Below are 7,372 nucleotides of genomic sequence, written 5' to 3'. Positions count from 1 at the left end.
AAGATGGTGTACTTGGTGTAGAGGATGGAACCAAGGCCCATAGGTTATATGATCCGCGACATGAGAAAATTCATTGAAGTAGAGATGTCGTATTCGAAGAAGAGAAGAAGTGGGATTGGTGCATCATTGCCGATAACAAGTAGACTGTTACAGAGTTCATTACTCTAGAAGAAGAGGGAGACGCAACAGGCCTAGAAAATGCCCCTAAAGTAACACCAACAAATCCACACATGTCATCATCGGTGACATCTATTGTCTTTTGACTGAGCAGCTCACCGCCGGTGAGAACAAGAAGAAAATAACAGAAAGCGCAAGAGAACGAAAACCTTGGATTTTGTTGTTGCTAAAAACCAGTACATTTGTTGCTCATTTGATTGCAATATTTAAATAAAAAATTTAGACTAAAAATGGCAGAAGTGGCCAATTGAATTTGCACCCGTCTACCCTCTAAAAATGGCCGAAGTGGCCAACTGAATTTTTGCCGCTCCACTGGATGTGGGCAAGTTCTTTGCACAGGCTTTATTTAACAATCTCCTTCTAAAACATGTGGTATATCTACCTTATTGTTTGAACACGATCTTTGAGCGTAGTTCCTCAAATTTCACCCGCGCCAAAGACTTGATGAGGATGTCTCCAAGTTGTTCGTTTGTTCAGATGTCAATCTTGATAAGCCCCCAATCTTCACACTCCCAGATGTAGTGGAATCTGATCTCTATGTGCTTGCTCCAGTCGTGCAAAACTGAGTTTTTGATTAGGAAGATCATAGCCTTGTTGTCCATGTACAGTATTGGTGGATTGCCTTCTCTTCCGATCAGCTCCTCCACCAGCCGCACATGCCAAACCCCCTATGTGGCCGCCGTTCAAGCGGCGATGTACTCTGCTTCGCAAGAAGACAGAGAAACTACCTTCTGTTAGTTGATTGTCAGCAGATCACGCCGCCTGAGAGTTAGTAAATCATCCCATTGATTCTCTTATGAATCATCGATGTCATCGGCCATGTCACTATCATTGTGGCCGACCATCTCAAGCTTCTTCCTTCCTCTCCCTGCACAGTATCTCACACCCTAGCCTCTGGTTCTGGCCACATAACGTAAGATGCGCTTGATAGCTACAAGATCTTCCTCCCTTGGTGCTTCCATAAACCTACTCACGTATCTAATGGAATAGGCGAGGTTAAGGTGTGTGTTTACCAGATAGCACAGACTCTCGACGATGCTGCGATAATTTGTGGTGTCGACCGCCGGCGTAGTGCTGGCTTTCCTTAGCTAGAGTTGGCTTTCCTTGTAAAGTTACTGTCTGCCAGCCCACCTATGTCTAGTAGCTTCTTCGCGTACACATCTTGACAGATGGTGATGCCGGTAGTACTTTGCTTCACTTCGATGCCGAGGTAGTAGCTGAGCGCGCCGAGGTCGCTCATCTTGAAGATCTTTGACATCTTCCTCTTGAATCTTCCAAGAACTTCCATGTCACCTCCAGTGATTATGAGATCATCGACGTACACTCCCACGATCAGCCGCTGCTCACCGTGGTCGCACGTCTACATCCCATGCTCAGAGGCACAACACTTGAACTTGAGCGATAACAGGGTACTGTCGAGCTTCTTGTTCCAGGCTCGTGGTGTTAGGGGTGTACATTCAACCCGGCAACCCGACAACCCGGACCAACCCAACCCGAACTACAAGGGTTGGGTTGGGTTGGATTAGCATTTCGAGTAGGGTTGGGTTCATTTTTCTGAACCCGAACTGAATCGGTTCGGTTTCGGGTTCGTGGGTAAAACTCTCAGGTTGACCCGAGCCAAATGCAAATATATAAAATATATATAAAAAAAAATTCCATATTGGATTTGCTAGATGCAAATATATTTCAATACATTTTATGTTTCTTTTTTCCTTTTATATATATATTTCAATACATTTTATGTTTTTTTTCCTTTTATATATATATTTCAATGATCCATTTATATATATGTATTTCAATACATTTTATTTTGTTATACATCTTATTTCGTTAACAAGTAATTTTATTTTGGATTCTAATGTATTTATTTTCTATTTGTTATAATGTTATGTCACAATTTATGTATATATATTTTATTTTTCTAATAGTCCAGGACTCTCTATCTACGTATAAGTAAGCATATATCAATTAAAACATTTTTATATATTTTTTTATATACAACATCTCTAAATTAATCATTTTTGTTGTTTATTTAATTTCATTATATATCCTTATATTTTTTTTTTTTTACTTTAACCAATTTTCAAGAATGTCGATATTTAGCGGTTTTTAGTTTTATGACAATATTAAACTATGTTAATATGTTACAATTTTTGCTCGTTGTTTTTTATTAAATTTTTTTTTTTAATAATTATAGATTGATTTGTGTTTGTTTTTGAACTTTTAATATATTTTATCTAATATTGTATGCGAATAATTATGAATTGTGGATAAATAAAACTTCAAAAAGAAATTTGATAACCCAACCTGGACCCAACCCGAACCCAACCCGAAAATAGAGGATTGGGTTGGGTTGGGTTGTAAAAAATTTTGGGTTCGGTTGGGTTGTAAAAAATTTTGGGTTGGGTTGGGTTGGGTTACCATTCCAACCAACCCGAACTTTTGGGTTGGGTCAAAAAAATCTCTCAACCCAACCCAACTCGGACCATGTACACCCCTACGTGGTGCTCGTCGAAGTTGGTAGAGCGCCTTGTGCAAGTGCAGTACCTTATCGAGGTTTTCGTTATCGATGAAGCCAGGTGGTTGTCAGACGTAGATGGTCTCCTTTAGCTCTCCGTTGAGGAAAGCGGACTTCACGTTCTTTTGGTGGACCTCCCAAGAGTGATGTCCCGCGATCGCCATGCAACAGGCGGGTGGAATCCATCCAACCTTGCCACCAGCGCCAACACCTCTTCGAAGTCCACCCCTTGCATCTGCACGTAGCCCTTCGCCACCAGACGGGTCTTGTGCTTTACAATTTCTCCCTCTTCGTTACTCTTCAGCTTGAACACCCAGTTGAGACCTATGGCTCGATGTCCTGGCGGCATATCCTCAAGACTCCACATCTTGTTGTCAGTGATGGACGTCATCTCTTCCTACATTGCCTTCAGCCAGCGCAGATTCTTCTCTGCTTTGGCCAAAGAGTTCGTTTCATTCGCGCTGATAACATGCAATTCGACACCTCTTCTTCGAGCTCGCGCGCCGCCAGTCCCGGTGGTTCACCTTCTCCTAGTAGGTCTTCAATAATCTGGTACCTGGCCACCAGAACATCATCATGATCGGCATCCAGCATCAAATCCGCAGTATGCGGTGTTGCGAACTCCACTGGTTCAGGGGGCTGAATGTCGATATTTAGCGGTTTTTAGTTTTATGACAATATTAAACTATGTTAATATGTTACAATTTTTGCTCGTTGTTTTTTATTAAATTTTTTTTTTTAATAATTATAGATTGATTTGTGTTTGTTTTTGAACTTTTAATATATTTTATCTAATATTGTATGCGAATAATTATGAATTGTGGATAAATAAAACTTCAAAAAGAAATTTGATAACCCAACCTGGACCCAACCCGAACCCAACCCGAAAATAGAGGATTGGGTTGGGTTGGGTTGTAAAAAATTTTGGGTTCGGTTGGGTTGTAAAAAATTTTGGGTTGGGTTGGGTTGGGTTACCATTCCAACCAACCCGAACTTTTGGGTTGGGTCAAAAAAATCTCTCAACCCAACCCAACTCGGACCATGTACACCCCTACGTGGTGCTCGTCGAAGTTGGTAGAGCGCCTTGTGCAAGTGCAGTACCTTATCGAGGTTTTCGTTATCGATGAAGCCAGGTGGTTGTCAGACGTAGATGGTCTCCTTTAGCTCTCCGTTGAGGAAAGCGGACTTCACGTTCTTTTGGTGGACCTCCCAAGAGTGATGTCCCGCGATCGCCATGCAACAGGCGGGTGGAATCCATCCAACCTTGCCACCAGCGCCAACACCTCTTCGAAGTCCACCCTTTGCATCTGCATGTAGCCCTTCGCCACTAGACGGGTCTTGTGCTTTACAATTTCTCCCTCTTCGTTACGCTTCAGCTTGAACACCCAGTTGAGACCTATGGCTCGATGTCCTGGTGGAATATCCTCCAGACTCCACATCTTGTTGTCAGTGATGGACGTCATCTCTTCCTACATTGCCTTCAGCCAGCGCAGGTTCTTCTCTGCTTTGGCCAAAGAGTTCGTTTCATTCGCGCTGATAACATGCAATTCGACACCTCTTCTTCGAGCTCGCGCGCCGCCAGTCCCGGTGGTTCACCTTCTCCTAGTAGGTCTTCAATAATTTGGTACCTGGCCACCAGAACATCATCATGATCGGCATCCAGCGTCAAACCCGCAGTATGCGGTGTTGCGAACTCCACTGGTTCAGGGGGCACATCAGGAGTTGCGGCCGGTGTTGGTGTAGGCGTGCCAGTGCAGCTGTTGGCGGCAGTGAGAGTGCCCGGTGCTGCCCTCCTCCTTTTTTGGCTCGATGACGAAGTACTCCACTGTGAATTGTTCGGGGTTCTGATTCGCCTCGACCACATCGTTCTACTATCAAAAGGAGTTCTCGTCTAAGACAACGTCGCGCGACACATGAGCTCGTTCTCCTATAGGATCATAGAGCCTTTATGTCTTGCTCCCAGGTTCGTAGCCGATAAAGACGACTTTTAGCCCCCTGGAATTGAGCTTGGCAAGATGGGCATACTTGATCTTCATGTACGCGGCGTAGTTGAGCCTCACGAAACAACGAAATTGAGTCGATGACGTGTTGAAGTCCAGCCGAGAATCGTTGAATCAGCTGTCGGGTCACAAACTCTGGTTCTCGGGTCGCATGTATGGGTTGTGTGACATTAAACCAAAACAAATGGTTTTGTGTTTGGGTCGTAATTTCTAGGCGGATTGGAGTGGGCTGCAGATTGGGCTTTGAACTTGTGGGCTGAGGATGGAGCCGTGGGTTTGAAACATGAATCCGAATCTGAATAACTGGCCCGTCAACCCATCTTCTTCACCCGAAAATAGATAAAAAAAATCCTTGTGATTCCCTTCTCTTTTTTCTGGTGAGAATACTAATGATTCTGATGACATTCTTTCATGCCTCCACAAGGGTTTGCCTCTGGAGGTGAGTACTTTTAACCCCAAAAATCAACATCGAATACAAAGATCTTTGCGAATAGAAACCCACGATTTTCTTCTCAAAACCCTTTCTATTTTCTTTCTCGATCTCGATTGAAAAATACAGAAAAACAAAACGATCGAATGACGGTTGGGAGGTTTGAGAATAAAGAAATTTAAAGGGTTTGGGGAATAGTTTTGAATAAGAAATAAATGCCTAGCTGAAAATATTTTTTTCTGGCAAGATTAAATGCTATTTTTTTCTCCAAATTGAATCGTTATAATCATAACTTCTCATAAAAACTCTGATCCGCTTGGTTCCTTCACCAAAATCGTAGAGCTTTATTCCGTCTATAAAAATACATTTTTCTTATAATTTTAAATCAATTACATACAAATATATTCACAACTAGACGATTGCATATTCACAACTCCACTGGTACTCCAACTTTTCGCTTGAATCTTTTCAAAGTTTCTTCATAAAACTTGCTTAGCATCACTTCTAGATCAACATATCAAAAAACTCTCAAAACTTCTACATAATCTTATGGATCTTTTAAAATACCGAGACTAAAAAATTAGAAAACCTACCACATTTTCTTCCACGATTCTTGATTGTCTTGGACAATTCAAGAGTCTAGAGTGCTTCTCCACAAGGTTCTGTGAAGATTTCATAGGGAAAACCTAACTAGAATGTGACTCCTCGAGGTTGAATAAGAAAGTGTCTAATAGTTACTTCTCTTTATCTCTGAGTTTCTTTTTCTCTCACATCCTTTATTTTTCTTTCAATTTCTTTCTTTCTTTTAATTTTTGTCAATTAACTCCATTATTTTTGTTATTATGAGTTCCTAGACTGAAATTGATCACTTTTCTAATTTATAATTATTATTTTTTATATCTTTTTGAAGTTCTTGAGATTTTTTTCAGCACTCTTTTCTTCTTCACCATCTTGAAGGTCAACCTCTAAGATTCAAGTTTAATCTGAAAAAGATAAATTGAAAACTCAATTCTGATTGAAACTTGGGTGTATTTAATAAAACATTATAAGACTTAATTTGGTGCATTTAATATTGTTTTTGAAGGTGTGCCTCAGCTATCAACTTTGTCAAGGTTGACCAATACAACACTTTTGGGCTCAAAATGATTATTTAAACTTTGTTTTTGTGTTTAAGAATAGAAATCAAAGTAATCCATATTGGGAGTAGTGTCTTAAAGCCCGGTAATAAATGTGTTATTGTTTAAAACTAATTAAATTATATTCTATTTAGAACATTAGATTATTCCCTACTTAAAAATTCGGGTTATTAGTGTTATGTTTTCCCCACACAAATTTTGAGGCCTTGAAAACTCCAACTGTCACGAAAAGATAAGATGAAAGAAAAAGCAAATAAAAAAACAAATAAAAGTACGGTAAAATTTAAATTACGTTTCTCTATACTTTTGGGACAACCATTATGAATCAACTACCTATGTAGTCCCAAGTCCCATTTCAGAACTTGCTTACGGTGTCGCGAGCTTAAACTTTGACTAATCCCTACATTAGAAACGCACATCCTAACAACTACGTGTGTAATCCTAAGTCTATTCCCAAGATCGGTTTACGGGATCAAAACGTTAGTCTTGACCTATTTCTACACACAATAAAAGAGTTAACCACTCGTGTAGTTTTAAGTTCCTCTTCAATACTTGTTTACAGAATCACGAGGTCACCTTTAACCCATTTATGCATGCAATAGAAATACTCGAGTAGTCTTGGAGGTTTTCGTGACACTGTTCACATTACTATTAAGCCTGATAGGCTTTCTAAGTAATCCTTTTCACCAAGGTTTACTAGGTTCCTAAGGCATCTAGGTGGTTTAGATCTCAACTCATGTTTCCAGGATGCTCAAGACCAGCTTCTCAAGGCTAATTCAATATTTGAGTGCTCTCAAGTCTAGACCTCTGATCGTCGCTCAGGATCCTAAGGTGCCTGGTATACTTGAAACGTACTATCCTAGGTCAACGTAAAAAATCGTTCTAGCTCTAATGTTCTAATCTTAACTTGGTTCACTCATGCATGTTTTATTAGAGAGATATTTCTATCAATCACTTAAACCACGAAATGCATATACTAAACATTCATGCAAGCTTATTTGGGGGATATTCCTATCAATCAACTAAGTTTGAAAAACACAGTCTAAATATTCAAGCGAGCTCAACCAAGAGATAACATCCTAAATAACGAGAACAACTAATTACAATGTCC

Source organism: Cucurbita pepo, chromosome LG16 (assembly GCF_002806865.2).
Source record: "Cucurbita pepo subsp. pepo cultivar mu-cu-16 chromosome LG16, ASM280686v2, whole genome shotgun sequence".
Classification (NCBI taxonomy): Eukaryota; Viridiplantae; Streptophyta; class Magnoliopsida; order Cucurbitales; family Cucurbitaceae; genus Cucurbita; species Cucurbita pepo.
The sequence above is the reverse complement of the archived record's forward strand: the minus strand, read 5'-3'. Positions refer to the sequence as shown.